The sequence below is a fragment of the Tiliqua scincoides genome, chromosome 3 (assembly GCF_035046505.1).
Source record: "Tiliqua scincoides isolate rTilSci1 chromosome 3, rTilSci1.hap2, whole genome shotgun sequence".
In the NCBI taxonomy this organism is placed as follows: Eukaryota; Metazoa; Chordata; class Lepidosauria; order Squamata; family Scincidae; genus Tiliqua; species Tiliqua scincoides.
Window position 1 is genome coordinate 15,315,217 of NC_089823.1, and position 16,916 is coordinate 15,332,132.

Genomic DNA, 16,916 nt, shown 5'->3' on the forward strand with positions numbered 1-16,916 from the left:
CCAGAAATTCTGAACTCCCCATAACCTGTCCAACACACAGGAAACAAGGAAGACATTTGAAGTGTTGGCTTTTCCTTGCTCTCCCTTTCCATTTGGCTTGTCCTTTTCATTTGATTATTGGGAAAAAGAGGAATCCATCCCATCCGATCCTGCCCTCATCTGAATAGGACTTTCTCCTTGCCAGAGGGAGAGAGTTGTCCTTACAAGCCAGGCTTTTATTCCCCCTCTGGTTACCTCTACATGTAGATAATCTTGCTTGCTTAAGAAGGTTAATTTTCCTTGCTTGTGAAGAAAGATTGCAGTAGCTTCATGAGAGATCACAGAGAAACCTGACCATTAATGACATGCACATAGAGAAGGGGTCTGTAAACTACGGCCTGAGGGCCAAATCTGACCCGCCAAAAGATTTTATCTGGCCTGCAGCCACCTTTTTTTTGGTCAGAGCATTCCTAGATGTTTTTAATTAATTGCCAGAGGGAAAGAGTTGTCCTTACAAGCCAGGCTTTTATTCCCTGTTAATTAATTAACAGTATTTATATACCGCTTTTCAACTAAAAGTTCACAAAGCGGTTTACAAAGAAAAATCAAACAACTAATGGCTCCCTGTCCCAAAAGGGCTCACAATTTAAAAGATGCAAAAAGATGCAAAAGATTTTACTTATTATATGTGATTTCTCACTTTAAACAAGGCATTGTTTCCTTGTAATTATCACATTTCTCTTTTGTTCTGAATCATATTATGCTGATTATTATAAAAACATCCAAGTAAACTTATGCATTCATTTAAATTTTATTCATCCATTTATAAAACTGATTTTTTTTTCGGCCTGCAAAAAATGTGTAAAATATACGATGTGGCCATTGTACTGAAAACTTTGGAGACCCTTGATACAGAGGATGGGCGCTGCTAGTTAGATCACCTTTGTAAATACCCACAGCTGAACTAGCAACTCCGTTGATGGCCATTTCAACCCCGCAAGAGAGAGGCATGTGTGAAAACAGGCTTCTGACATGCATGATCACATCTAAATGTACACCTGCCTTGCTATTATAGCACTCATCTATAGCACTCATCAATCCCATTATAGCGTAGTGGGCCCCACTGAATTGGCTGGAGGCGTCTACCCTTAGGGATGCAGGGCCTTTCATTGATGTGTTTGAACACTTGCTTATGGTCAAGAACTCACTTGGAGCCAATATCTGCTTAAAGAGCCATCCTAGTCTGTCTGTACTGGAATTGGTGGTGGGTGGTGGCAAACAGAACAACATTTTCAGAAATCAAAGTTTTCCAGAGAACATCACATCCGTTTGCACAATTTAACTAATGACTCGATAGATTCCAGAGTTTTCGATTACATATTTCCCAGCTTTGATGCTTCGTGGGGTGATTTTATGTCCTACTGTTTCATATCCTTCTTAATATTCCTAAATAGCCCAACATCTGTTACCCCAATGAAGTCAGATATCTATTTTAATGCAATGGTTGCTTTCAGCTCTGCAGTTTATTTTAGTAGTATAAAGGGGGGGGGGAAATCCTCCCGTTTCCATCTTATCCATCTATTTGAGTTTTTAAAAATGAAGCTATTCTACTTCAAAGATGGCTTTCATTAACAGCCCAATCCTATCCCCTACCACCTGCACTGATGCAGCAGCACCAAAAGAGAGTGCACTGTATCCTGTCATGTGGGGGGGGGGGGCATGATCTGACAGTCTGTAGGAAGTCAGTGATCATATTTTCCACTTACCTCCTAGTAGGCTGCCCAATTGCCTCCTGGTAGGTTGCCTAAAATGGGTGGTGTGTGTTCAAGGGGAGAAAATGGGTGGGATGGTTGTACCATTTTCACCACATTCACCCCAATTCCTCCCCCTTTCCTGGTCCTCAGCCTCCATTGTGATTATGCAGGTGCTGTTGCTTCTGGATAGCCTCTAGAATGCCTGGCAGTGCCACAGCAAGTCCTTCCTTGCCTATTCACTTCACCACACGTCATTGAAGGGCAGGTCATGCAGGGAACTTCCATCCTGCACCACACTTTCTGCTTTATTTAAAGCAGAGGTCTCCAAACTGCGGCCCAGGGACCACATGCAGCCTGCCACAGGATTTTATCTAGCCCTCAACAACTTTTTTTTTTGTCAGAGCATTTGCTAATGTTTGACATTTTTACTCCTTTTATAAAATTTCATAGTTTAAGTATGGCATTATTTCTTTGTAATTGCCACATTTTTCTTGTGTTCTGAATCATATCATGTTGATTACAAAAAAAGATCCAGATAAAACGTATTCATTCATTTAAATTTCATTCATGCATTTATTAAACTGATTTTTTTTTCAGCCTGAAAAAATGTACAAAATATACATTTTGTGGTTATGATGTTGCCCTTATGCTGAACAGCTTGGAGACCCCTGATTTAAAGGGATGGCAAAGAAAGAGCAAGGGGGCTACATCTCCATGCCCTGCAGCTCACCGCTTTGTTAATGACAAAGTTTTGCTTTGTTAAGAGGAAAATATGAATAAAAACATAAGAACATAAGAACAGCCCCACTGGATCAGGCCATAGGCCCATCTAGTCCAGCTTCCTGTATCTCACAGCAGCCCACCAAATGCCCCAGGGGGCACACCAGATAACAAGAAACCTCATCCTGGTGCCCTCCCTTGCATCTGGCCTTCTGACATAACCCATTTCTAAAATCAGGAGGTTGCACATACACATCATGGCTTGTGACCCGTAATGGATTTTTCCTCCAGAAACTTGTCCAATCCCCTTTTAAAGGCGTCCAGGCTAGACGCCATCACCACATCCTTGTTAGCTCTGAGTTCTGAGTAACACAGAAACACAGCTAACGAATTGGTCCAGGAGCAGGTGTAGTCAGAAAAATCAGCACACACCTGTAACAGCCACACCCTGGGTGTAACCAAGCCTACGCTGATTGGCAGACCACATCACTTAAGGGCTAGTATGCTGAACCTCCAGTGCAGCAGTAGGGGAGTGGTTGGAGACAACTGAGGAACTGCTGCCAGTGACTGTGGAGGCTGGATATATATGTATGTATATGTTATAACTGACCTTGGACTGAACCTTGACTGTGTATTGTGGGAAACTGATTTGGATTTGTTAACATTGGTCTGACTGCTCTTCATGCTGACTAGGACTGTTTATTGACTACTCCCATGCTCAAAATACAACTGCCGCTTGAAAGTACTCTGCTGTGTATGCTGTTTCTTGCAACCTGCTCAACTTGGCAGAACACAGGGACCTAACTACAAAGAACCTTAACAATCCTGTGGCAAAGAGTTCCACAGACCAACCACACGCTGAGTAAAGAAATATTTTCTTTTGTCTGTTCTAACTCTCCCAACACTCAACTTTCGTGGATGTCCCCTGGTTCTGGTGTTATGTGAGAGGGAAAAGAGCATCTCTCTATCCACTCTGTCCATACCCTGCATAATTTTGTATGTCTCAATCATGTCTCCCCTCAGGTGCCTCTTTTCTAGGCTCAAGAGGCCCAAACACCGTAGCCTTTCCTCATAAGGAAGGTGCCCCAGCCCAGTAATCATCTTAGTCGCTCTCTTTTGCACCTTTCCCATTTCCACTATGTCTTTTTTGAGATGCGGCGACCAGAACTGGACACAATACTCCAGGTGTGGCCTTACCATAGATTTGTACAACGGCGTTATAATATTAGCCGTTTTGTTCTCAATACCTTTTCTAATGATCCCAAGCATAGAATTGGCCTTCTTTACTGCCGCCGCACATTGGGTCGACACTTTCATCGACCTGTCCACCACCACCCCAAGATCTCTCTCCTGATCTGTCACAGACAGCTCAGAACCCATCAGCCTATATGTGAAGTTTTGATTTTTTGCCCCAATGTGCATGACCTTACACTTACTGACATTGAAGCGCATCTGCCATTTTGCTGCCCATTCTTCCAGTCTGGAGAGATCCTTCTGGAGCTCCTCACAATCACTTCTGGTCTTCACCACTTGGAAAATTTTGGTGTCGTCTGCAAACTTTGCCACCTCACTGCTCACCCCTGTCTCCAAGTCATTTATGAAGAGGTTGAAAAGCACCAGTCCCAGGACAGATCCTTGGGGCACACCACTTTTCACCTCTCTCCATTGTGAAAATTTCCCATTGACACCCACTATCTGTTTCCTGGTCTTCAACCAGTTCTCAATCCATGAGAGGACCTGCCCTCTAATTCCCTGTCTGTGGAGTTTTTTCAGTAGCCTTTGGTGAGGGACTGTGTCGAACGCCTTCTGAAAGTCCAGATATATAATGTCTATGGGTTCTCCCACATCCACATGCCTGTTGACCCTTTCATTTTTGGAAGCCCCACTTGGAAATGTCATGGTTCTGTCTAGGGAGGAAGGCCAGCTATAGCTATGGTCCTGGATGAGAGAGGTATGTTGAAGTGCCAACCTGCTTATCTCTCCTCATGTTAAAAGCCCGTAGTGTAGAGCACCGTTTGTAGCTCAGAATCTCAAAACTGCAAACCAGTGTTTGAATAAATATAGCTAGAGGATCTGCTTGGGGTTTGCAGGTGTGGCTCACAAGGGAAGTCTGAAGGAAAACAGACTCTACAGCTACAAATTAAACATTAATTTTATTCAAGCTCTGAGGAGTTCTTTTTAAAAGAGTGACTGACAACCCCCCGCCCCGATCAACTGTGGTTATCATTAGCATTTGCAATCAGATTATCCCAGTAGTGTTGTCGAATGAGAGGTGCATGCATTTTGCTTACCTTCCTGATGTTTGAGAGAGGCTACAGCTCCCATTTTGCAATTTTGCAAATGGGGAATAATTAAGACTACCGGTGTTGCCTGGAGTTCTATTACTTTTAAAGAATTCCGACCCTGCATTCCTGGAACCATGCCTCTGTCTTGTCTGAAACGGAGATTGCTGCTTCTCATTTTGAAGCTGGGTTTCTGTTGTTCCCCCCCCCCCCAGACGACTGCGCACACAGTCCAGCAACATTATATCATGTTCAATATGAGCTCCCTTCCCTCTTCCCCACACCTGATCTACTGTCAGAGGCATTATCATCAAAATATCTCATCATCAAAGAGGGAGACAAAAAGCGGGAGGAGGCTCATGCTGCAGAAATGTTTCCAGGAACTGACCTGTGGCACAGATCTCTCTTTTACATCTTAAAAAATCCTTGAACTGATCTGAATCGCAAAGGCAAAGGCATCACACAGCCAACTGTGGCTCTACCAACAGCTGGAATGTGACCCCCAGCGACCTGCTTATTCAGTCACTTCAGTTCTCTCTGGGTTACACTTCTCAGTTGTCAAGGAAGGATTTGTCTGAGATTCGCCAGAGCTTAACTCTAGAACTTTATTTGGAGAAAGGAGATAGAGAGGAGCATTTTTCTCCATCTTATAAAAGATCAAACTCAAAGTCACTCACAGCGCAATCCTATACTTACTCTATGCTGGTGGGCTGGCTGACCCACCAGCTTGCTGCTGTTGCCAACATGCTATAAAGCAGATTGCAATGGCGCAGAAGATAGTTGGGCTGGTGGGAAGACTTGCTCCATCCCACTAGCACCAGTGCATGACTTGACATGTGCCAGAGCAAACAAGCTCCATGGGGGGAGGTTGGGGAGTGGCAGAATGGTTGGATCGGGCCTAGAAGAGGATGGAGTTAAGAGGTTAAACACTCTCTCCCTCTGCCCATCAATCTGCATCAGACACACCCCCTCCACCGTGTCTTGTCCTATTCCCCTTCCCAGGTGCAGGTCTGAATAGACCCATTGCTGCAGCTGGGGCTTTCCTCAGGGCAAGGAGTCAAATGTCCCCTTACCTCAAGGAGACTTCCACCTGCAAAATTCCCCCACAGGATACAGCGCAAGCTGTGCTGGCTCTGTTGCATCAGTGCAGGAGAATTTTATTAGGATTGGGCAGCCAGTGAAAAAGTTTCCATGGCAGTAAGGATAGGAAAGAGGAAATTCAATGTCACACAACATCCGTATGTGCTAACTTTGGGGCAAACTGCAAGAGAGACCGAGCACATTTGTTGAATTCAGGGCTTATTGTTATTTTAAAATAACAGGCTCCTGGAGGCCCAGTCCACTCTGGGCTTATGGCACAGAAATGGGTGACATTTACCTCTGTGATACTTCTGCTAAAAATCTACCTCCCGAGCCCTTATGCCATTGCAGGGTTGTTCCAGAATTCCTCTTGCCCAAATTTACAATTCAGCTCCTGCTTCTAGTCTCCAGATCTCACCCTCTCCCCATTGTTGGCAACCTTCAGTCTCGAAAGACTATGGTATCGCGCTCTGAAAGGTGGTTCTGAAACAGCGTCTAGTGTGGCTGAAAAGGCCAATTCGGGAGTGACAATCCCTTCCACACCGGGAGCAAATGCAGTCTGTCCCTGGTCTGTTTCCCTGGCTATGGGCCTTCCTTCTTTGCCTCTTTGCCTCGGACTGTTGGCCAAGTGTCTCTTCAAACTGGGAGAGGCCATGCTGCACAACCTGCCTCCAAGCGGGCCGCTCAGAGGCCAGGGTTTCCCACTTGTTGAGGTCCACTCCTAAGGCCTTCAGATCCCTCTTGCAGATGTCCTTGTATCGCAGCTGTGGTCTACCTGTAGGGCGCTTTCCTTGCACGAGTTCTCCATAGAGGAGATCCTTTGGGATCCGGCCATCATCCATTCTCACGACATGACCGAGCCAACGCAGGCGTCTCTGTTTCAGCAGTGCATACATGCTAGGGATTCCAGCTCGTTCCAGGACTGTGTTGTTTGGAACTTTGTCCTGCCAGGTGATGCTGAGAATGCGTCGGAGGCAGCGCATGTGGAAAGCGTTCAGTTTCCTCTCCTGTTGTGAGCGAAGAGTCCATGACTCGCTGCAGTACAGAAGTGTACTCAGGACGCAAGCTCTGTAGACCTGGATCTTGGTATGTTCCGTCAGCTTCTTGTTGAACCAGACTCTCTTTGTGAGTCTGGAAAACGTGGTAGCTGCTTTACCGATGCGTTTGTTTAGCTCGGTATCGAGAGAAAGAGTGTCGGAGATCGTTGAGCCAAGCTACACAAAGTCATGGACAACCTCCATGTTGCAGAGATTGTAATGCAGGGAGGTGAGTCCACATCCTGAACCATGACCTGTGTTTTCTTCAGGCTGATTGTCAGTCCAAAATCTTGGCAGGCCTTACTAAAATGATCCATGAGCTGCTGGAGATCTTTGGCAGAGTGGGTAGTGACAGCTGCATCGTCGGCAAAGAGGAAGTCACACAGACATTTCAGCTGGACTTTGGACTTTGCTCTCAGTCTGGAGAGGTTGAAGAGCTTTCCATCTGATCTGGTCTGGAGATAGATGCCTTCTGTTGCAGTTCCAAAGGCCTGCTTCAGCAGAACAGCGAAGAAAATCCCAAACAAGTTTGGCGCAAGAACACAGCCCTGCTTCACTCCGCTTCAGATGTCAAAGGGGTCTGATGTGGAGCCATCAAAGACAACAGTGCCCTTCATGTCCTTGTGGAAAGATCTGATGATGCTGAGGAGCCTGGGTGGACATCCAATCTTGGGGAGAATCTTGAAGAGGCTGTCCCTGCTGACCAGGTCGAAGGCCTTCGTGAGATCTATGAAGGCTATAAAGAGTGGCTGTCGTTGTTCCCTGCATTTCTCCTGCAGTTGTCTAAGGGAGAATACCATATCAGTGGTGGACCTGTTGGCTCGGAATCCACACTGTGATTCTGGATAAACGCTCTCTGCAAGTACCTGGAGCCTCTTTAGTGCAACTCGGGCAAACAACTTTCCTAGTTTACAATTCAGCTCCTGCTTCTAGTCTCCAGATCTCACCCTCTCCCCAGCGGATCACATTTTATATGGTACGCACACATGTATGATACGATTCTAGGCATTCCACGTACATGCAGAAAAATACATATGTAAGTATGTATTTGCAGTGCATTATCACTGCTTGCGTAGGAAAGAATGTGAGCATAATTGGGGGGGGACACACACATGTATTTCAATATGGTGTGTTTTTGGTAGCAGAAAGTCCAGGGATTTGTAGGAGAAGACAGCAGGAGAGAAGGGAAAGAAACTTCAAAGTTCAGACAGAACAGAAACAGTGATCCATCTGTCACTATGCTATCAAAGCAAATGACACCTTTCCAGGGGAGGCAGATTATTAGTGGGAAAACAGTGTGGAAGCAAGGGGTTAAATGTTCCCTCCATCTGCCCATCAATCTGCATCACACACACCCTCAACCACCTGTGGGGACAAACGGTGGATAGCCAATACTTCTGTTCCCTACTTGTGACTTCCATTGACATCTGGTTGGAAACAAGACTTCTGGACTAGATGAACTTTTGAACTGGGTCCCTTTTTGGGAGAAGGGCGGGATAAAAATAAAGTTTTATTTTATTATTTATTATTTTGTCTCCTCTAGTGGGATAATTCTTCTGTCCTGTGCTTTGGCACAAGTCAAGAACGCTGGAAATAATAAAGAGGGTGCCTCTCTGAGCATGTACAGGATGGTTCTCCCACCATTACTTCCTGCACAGTCCGTCTATGCTCACTTCTATTGCAGCTCAGTCATTTTTCAATTATTGTTCAGGTTAACCTTCAGGTGCAATCGTGAAGCAGCCAATTTCTGTATCCTCCAATAACCAGGATACCTATTTTGCAGGGAGGCAGTTTCATTTACTGGTCATTTCTTTCTTTAAGATCATGCAAGACGGAGCCCAGATCCTGACTCTCTCCCTCCTTGTCACCTTGTACCTGACTGGTAAAAATGTCCTTATTTAAGGACACGTTGGAGCCTGGCGGGGAGGACCACAGTCTGATTTTATGGAATTTTTCGATCTCCGATTCTGATGGTTTTACTGCCTATTCATAGAACACTGTTGCTGTTATAATGCAATTTTGTTACATTATATATTCTGATGAAGCAGTTCATCAGCTGCTTTCAGAGCCCTGTGGGCTAGGAATGCCATGTGCAAATTTTAGAAATAAACGAAAGGGGTTAGGAGGGTTCTGGAGGGAAAATCTATCACTGGTTACAAGCCATGATGTGTATGTGCAACCTCCTGATTTTAGAAGTGGGCTATGCAAGATGCAAGGGAGGGCACCAGGATGCAGGTCTCTCGTTCTCTTGTGTGCTCCCTGGGGGATTTGGTGGGCCACTGTGAGATACAGGAAGCTGGGACTAGATGGGCCTTTGGCCTGATCCAGCAGGGCTACTCTTATGTTCTTATGCGACTAGAGCAGGCTGCTGAGCCCCTGAATGCCTGATGAAACAGACCTAATGCTACCCAAGAAGCAACTAACTTCCACTTCCTCGTTAGTGTTAGGTCTATTTTTGCCAGGTACTCAGGTTGCTGGCAGCCTGCTCTTGTCATGCTATAAGCTGGTATGTGTACAGCTAAAGCAAGAAACACGCCCTGGTAAACCTTTAAAGAATGTTAACGGGCATGGGAGCTGCACAGTGGGGTTGGTATTGACACAGGCAGTGGCGTAGCTAAGGGGCTGCAGTGGGTAGCAATTGTACTGGCTACAAGTTTTAGGGGGAGGGCAACAAGCTGAGTTTGACACTAGTGGCCAAAACTGTGAAAACCTTGGTATGTACAAATAATACCATCATGCTATATATCATTGGAAAAGTAATTTAATGCTGAATGAAATGAAACAAACTGTGCTGGAATATCTGTATACAATCAAAAGTTATGGCCAATTAACCAGAAAACTTTTTTATCTATTTACTAACAGCCCAATCCTATTCAAACTTTCCTGGGAGTAAGCCCCGTTGAAACAAATGGGACTTACTTCTGAGTAGACGTGCATAGGATCGGGCTGTTAATAAATTGATTTTGATATCATTGTGAGGGGGGGCTATAAAATTTTCTTTGACCCCAGGTAGCAGATGCCCTAGTTATGCCATTGCCCCATTTTTTCACCCAAGTCTGGGTGTGATGTCACTTCCAGGCCATCATTTTGCACTCGGCACCAGGCTACGCTGTCATTAGCTACGCCACTCGATATAGACATCTCCCGAATCCACGGTTTCTGTATCCAAGGAGGTCCCTGGAACAGATCCCTCGTGGATACAGGGATTTGCCTGTATTTCTTTTTCCCCCATCTTGGTTCAATATAATTTTGAATCATCGTCTGAAGATTGGAAGAGTGAACATTTTTCTGTGGCAGGAAGAGGGGAAGTACAAGTGCTAATTATGTAGATAACAAGAATGTAGAAGGCCAAGTCAGCCGAGTTCCAAGTGAGCTGGAGGGTTGTCTTTTTGCCCAAATTAAAATATGGTTCGTAGAACTAAAAACCTCTCTGTTCAACCCTCCAGTATGGTCCAGCATTTCCATCTGCATAAACAAACACCCAGCATTTATCTTTGGCGCCTGGAAAAATATGCTGTGGACACTTTGAATGTCTGTAGACTCTCCTTTTTTGTAGTATCATTAATAACTTGCATAGCAATTAACCTTTCAGTGTTATGTACCTTGCAATTTGTCTCTCATTTAGGCTCACAATGAAGCCTGGGAGGTAGGTCAGGCTGAGAGGTTAACAGAGGAGCTGATTTTGCTGGTCTGCTAGTCTTAGCAACATTCAACTTTAAAGTTTCTTGTACATTGTTTCAAATCTTTGAATTTTTGAAGCCCTTGAATTTCATTTGAGGTTGCAAATGCCTTATGCTGTATGGGAGTGACTTCTGACCATATGATCCCAGGGTTAGGTGGAAACACTCTTTATTCAGAGTTTGGCTGCAGCTCTCGATAAAGTGAAATGTTGTAAATTATTTTGGGTTGTGGTTAGAGGTGGTTGGAGAACACAGTTTTATTTTGTCACAGATTTTGGCATTTCCCAAAAGTTAAAGGTGCAGAAAGTAGTGTTATGTGTTTTGCTTTAAAAGTATCCTAGGTAGGTGATATAGGTGGTATAGTATCACTGGATGCTGCCACAGAACCCAATCCTGGACTAGGTGTGCTGGCTCACTGCCAGTATACACTGTTGCAAATGTGCCATAAGGCACATCTGTGGACCTACCACTGGGTGAGCGCCAGTGGTATCCCAGTGCTGGCCGGTGTTGGGCTACTTCCTGACAGGCACCCAGCCTCTACTGCTCTGAGGTCACGCGGACCACCGAGCAGCAGAGATGTAAGAAGGGTGTGGGGGAGGCGGGGGGGAGGCGTTCTGGATAGGGGGAGGCGGGCAGAGGGCGGAGAGAGGGCGGGGAGGAGGCATAATGGGGAGATGGGGCGGGGAGGAGGCATGCTGGGGGTGGGAGTGGGGAGGGAGGGAGCAATGCACCATCGGATCCAGAGCCTCCGTGTTGGGTTCACAAAGGCTCTTGATTCACAGCCGAACTTTTTGGTTGGTGGTGAATTGAGTAGCCCCATTGTGGGGCTACTCTCTTTACCCGGGTGAAGGGGATGACAGTCCTCTTCTCTTGAGGAGCCACCGGCAGCTGCCCAAAGTGCACAGGATGCAGCGGCAGCCATTTTTTGCACCACCATAGCTCAGGATTACCCATTACTCATGCACTCCTTAAATAATCCTTTAACAGTCATTGCCCATGCACTCCTTAAATAATAAATAAATAAAAACCAATTTTTCAGATTTTTGGTTTTTAGTTTTATATATATAAATGAACAGAAAGCTGTGTTATCTGTTTTTATTCTATTTTTAGTTTGTTTTCATTTTCTCCCACCTCTAGTGATGACTCCACGACCCATGACATTAAACCTCTTTTTATGCACCAAGCTTAGTGTGGAAGAGGGCTGGAAGTAGCACTTTGCCTTTAAAAGTTAGCTTGGGGAGCCCCAATCCAGCCCAGGAATGTGGTGCACAGTGACAGGTTTTAACACATTTCCCTGTGCCATTTTCAGTTCCAAAATTGTGTTTGCCACAGACAAGGGAGTGTCTCTAAACTGCAAGCCATCACCACGCCAATCCTCCTGCGGATTTAGCATTTCCGACAGCGAAACAGAGCCCTGATGTCAAAAAATGGCTGCCGATGGACTGCGCAGAGCTGCAGTAGTGTCTATTTTCCCAGCACTGATGCAGGAGATGGCAGCATTTCTCCTCTGCTAACGGACCCCGCTGTGCCCTCCAGAGAAGTTAAGGCAGTGGTGGGGTGAGGTGGGCTAGGTGCCACGGTGATGGCAAGCTCTGCATCCCATTCCTCCCTTTGCAAGCCTCCCTGCCCCCTGCCTCTCAAAGGACTTGCACCAGCTACAGAACCGGCACAGGTCTGAGGAGACCTATTGCAGATTGAGAGGGTTACAGAGGAGTAAGGGGAAAGAATTCATTTTTTTCCTTCCAAAGCTTCTGCTGAATACCGCATGTACCTTTCTGGTACAGCTGCATTGGTGGTGATGGGGGGAAGCAAGAATTGGGCTCCAATACTCCATGTCCATCCCAAGTACTAGAACGTAACAGGACAAAATGAAGCCCCCCCCCCCCCGAAACAAATCCACCGAGGATGCAGTGGCTGCCTGCAACAAAGCTCTCACTAAATGTAGCCTTTCATAGACAGCTGCCTTAATTATAGAACACAGGTCAATAGCCTGCTCATCAAGGATGTGTTGAGCCTCCATAAAATGATTCAGAGAGCTGGCAGGCGAGGTTGCCCCTGCTCTTGGTTTTTATTAACAGCGTGGGTGTTTGCAGTCTCACCCTTCCCCTTCCAGGTCAGTAAATTCTGATAAAGGGCCATTTACACATTCTACAATCTGTATTATCCACAGCTATAAAAGTTTACAAATGAATGGGACACACTTTGACTGCTCAGCTTTCCTGTGGCTGCCGCAACATTTATCATATTTATTCCCCATCTCTCAGCCAGGCAATGAGGTGATGTGGCTTCATGAGTAGAATTCGGAATATTCCGATAAACTGGGTGGCTGAGAAAATGTCACTTCTGGGATGCTTTGGAAGACTTTCTCTTCCATGCTGTCCTGTCCACCGCAGTGACGCTGGTGTTACGCTGGGGTTCTGCCCAGCAAGAATGGAATGCTTAAACATGCATTGGGCAATTCAGTGCGCATTTTCCCAGTGCATCTTCCCAAGTCTTTAGGAATTTGTGTGAATTCCATGCTTTATATTCTTGCTGTAAAGAGCACCGGTGCAATACCAGCATAGCCATGACAACCCGATAGCAGCGTATTGTGGGAAATAGTCTCTAGGTAAATAGTCTCATATGTGCATGTGTGATTCTAACGTGTAGGATGCACAAACACGGCCAAATTGTGAATGGAGCTCATGTGTGTAAATTCTTTTTTAAGAACCATAAAAAAAATCATTATTTCTTTTTTCTTATAGCTGAAGCATGAGAGACGAACAGGAAGAAGCTCTTTCTTCTTTTAGCAATTGTTCATGCCTCCTAAATGTCTTAGGGCCAGTGATATCACTGGTGCGGGAAGCCTGAGCATCACACCTATGGTGGAGCTCCTCCCATGCAGTGAGTGGAGCAATGGCCTAGGCGGTGGGCGTGGTGATGTACCATCGCCATGCCCCTGTTAGTTTTTTGGCTATAACTTTTGATAGAATCAAGATATTTCACCGAGGAGCTACCACGTTTTCCAGACTCACAAAGAGAGTCTGGTCCAACAAGAAGCTGACGGAACATGCCAAGATCCAGGTCTACAGAGCTTGCGTCCTGAGTACACTTCTGTACTGCAGCGAGTCATGGACTCTTCGCTCACAACAGGAGAGGAAACTGAACGCTTTCCACATGCGCTGCCTCCGACGCATCCTCGGCATCACCTGGCAGGACAAAGTTCCTAACAACACAGTCCTGGAACATGCTGGAATCCCTAGCACGTATGCACTGCTGAAACAGAGACGCCTGCGTTGGCTCGGTCATGTCGTGAGAATGGATGATGGCCGGATCCCAAAGGATCTCCTCTATGGAGAACTCGTGCAAGGAAAGCGCCCTACAGGTAGACCACAGCTGTGATACAAGGACATCTGCAGGAGGGATCTGAAGGCCTTAGGAGTGGACCTCAACAAGTGGGAAACCCTGGCCTCTGAGCGGCCCGCTTGGAGGCAGGCTGTGCAGCATGGCCTTTCCCAGTTTGAAGAGACACTTGGCCAACAGTCTGAGGCAAAGAGGCAAAGAAGGAAGGCCCACAGCCAGGGAGACAGACCAGGGAAACACTACACTTGCTCCCAGTGTGGAAGGGATTGTCACTCCCGAATCGGCCTTTTCAGCCACACTAGACGCTGTGCCAGAACCACCATCCAGAGCGCGATACCATAGTCTTCCAAGACTGAAGGTTGCCAACTAACTATTCTGCATGAAATTACAAATTGGATGATATACAACATTATGGTATTATTCAAAAATAACAAATTTGGTATTATTCAAAAATAACAGATTTTTACAAATTTTGGCCAACAGTGGTGTCACCTCCTGTGCATGTCACCTGGTGCAGCGTGCACCCCCTAGCAACACCACTGTTTAGAACCAGTCCTAACTAAGCATTCTGCTGGCTGAACATGTGTTCTGTCGGTGGAAGTGCCGCTACCATGGCAAGTATGACAAGGCCTCCAGCACACATGGCTGCCAGCTGCATGTGTGTGACAGTGGAGAGGGGGAACCCACTGCCAGTGCTGGTAAGTTGGCTGCAGGGGCAGGTAGTGGTAGAAATGGGACAGGGAGTAGGAGAAGAGGAGGATGGTCCTCAAGGAGCTAGGGTGGGTAGATGTAGAAAGAAGACAGGAGGAGGTGGATGCCAGCAGCACTGACATGCATCAGGATCCTATCCCAGTTCCTTCCCCCATTCCCTCTTGTGGGCAGACTTCCACCAATGCAGCCATCCATCTCTAAAAGCCCTCCACCAATGCAGCCATGCCAATGGAGTGCATGCTGCATCTATGGGAGGAGGGGCTGTTGGGGGTAAATGAACTTTTGTGAGTAAGTGAAATTAACTTCTGTTCACTTACCCTGGAGAAAGCCTCCACTGCCACCGTGCATCTCCTCGAATATACGCTTGCTGACTAGCTTGTGTAAATCCAAGGGGCTTAAGAGTGTGGTTAGGGTGAGGACAGGATATCAGAGCATGTGAGTGCCACCAATATCACCCTGGTTCACCTCCCTCCCTGCCCTCTGTCCCACCTAGGACAACCCTTGTGTCTCCCCATTCCAGTGTTTCTCAAATTGTGGGTCAGGACCCACTAGGTGGGTTGCAAGCCAATTTCAGGTGGGTCCCCATTCATTTCAATATTTCATTTTGAATATATTAGACTTGATGCTACCATGGTATGTGGCTGCATTCGGGGAAATGTCACAGATCCGTACGTTTAACAGGCTACTATGAAGATGCTTTTAACAATGATAGTGAATGGGACTTACTCCTGGGTCAGTGTGGGTAGGATTGCAGCCTAGGATTGCTAAAAATTATCTTGCTTGATGATGCATCAATTCCGGTGGGTCCTCACAGATTCTCATTCTAAAAAGTGGGTCCCGGTGCTAAATGTGTGAGAACCACTGCCCCTTTCCATTCTGTCCCTGCCACCATCAGACATACCTTCGCTGGTCCGGCTGGATTTTCACTGGTCCTCTTGTGCTGCTGTCAATTGTGGCAGCTTGCTCAAAATGGCCACATAACTGGTGTTGGTCTGAGGAGACTCACTGGCAGCCAGATAGCTTATGGGGAGGCAAATTAAAAAGGGCTTTACTCACCTTTGCCGGAGGGGAATAGGATTGGACTGTATATTTGATTTGTCTGACCTTAGCACAGTGTTTCTCAAACTGTGGGTCAGGACCCACTAGGTGGATCACGAGCCAATTTCAGGTGGGTCCCTATTCATTTCAATATTTTATTTTTAATATTATAGACTTGATGCTGCCATGGTATGTGACTGCATTTGGGGAAATATGATAGATTTGTACTTATAACAGGCTACTATGTATATGCCTTTAACAATGATAGTCAATGGAACTTACTCCTGGTTAAGTGTTTGTGCATTTGACTGCAATCAGGGCTCAGTTCATCACAATTTCGCATGAAAGAAATTGACCAGGGGAGCTCGGTATTTTGACCTCCCCAATTGATTCCTTGCCAAATGTCCATGTGCTGAATGATTGAACTGCTGCTTTTGAACCAGTTCCAGTCTGGTTCACTGGCAAACCTCTCTGAACTGTTTTGGGGAGTTTAGGTTCAATTTGACAACCTGCTCCTTCTGTACTATGTACTGAAAGTCAGGAGTGCAAAGTCTGAAGTGGGGGAAAAAAGTCTCTACATGGTGGAAGCTTGCAGAAGGCAGTTCCTCTAGATGGCTTTATGAAAAGAGCTTTTTGTTGGTTCTAACCTTCACAGCAGCGCATGTCTTTCTCATTCCCCCATTGTTTGATTTATGGTGTTATCAAGCCATTGTGCTGTGTGGGCAGATTTCTTGTTTGTAACGTTTTAGTTGTTTGTGTGCTTCCTCTCCGTACCCGTCTAGGACACTCGTGCAATGATGTTGAATTAAGAAACAAAGAAATCATACCAAATTCCTCATAAATGTATCCCATGTAGTTTTAAACCTAATGAGCCTTATAATTAAAACATACCCAGGGTGTAAACTGAAGGTAATGAAAGTATCTCGCATAAGCGGCAACCCTTCACTATTCTCCAATCTTCAACACTATTCTGTGCGATGGAAAGGGACTTCTTAATGAAACCCAGGTGGAAGGCTTTGTTGCCTCCATCTCCTGCTTGCTGGTCATTGTTGGAAGTAAGATGGACCCATGAGCAAAACCAGGGCTTTCCAAACCCAGCCCGTGTGTCAGAGCTGGAGTTTGGAATATGCCTTCCACCCTGTGAGTGGAGCTCACATGCCATGTCACTGCATGACTTCCAGTTAGGGACGCTCTGGGCAATTGTGTCTGCCAGGTCATCCTGTTGCACAGCCTTCTGGGATGCTGGGCAATGTCCCTGTCCCTTGATCTAACTGGAAGTCATGTGGTGATATG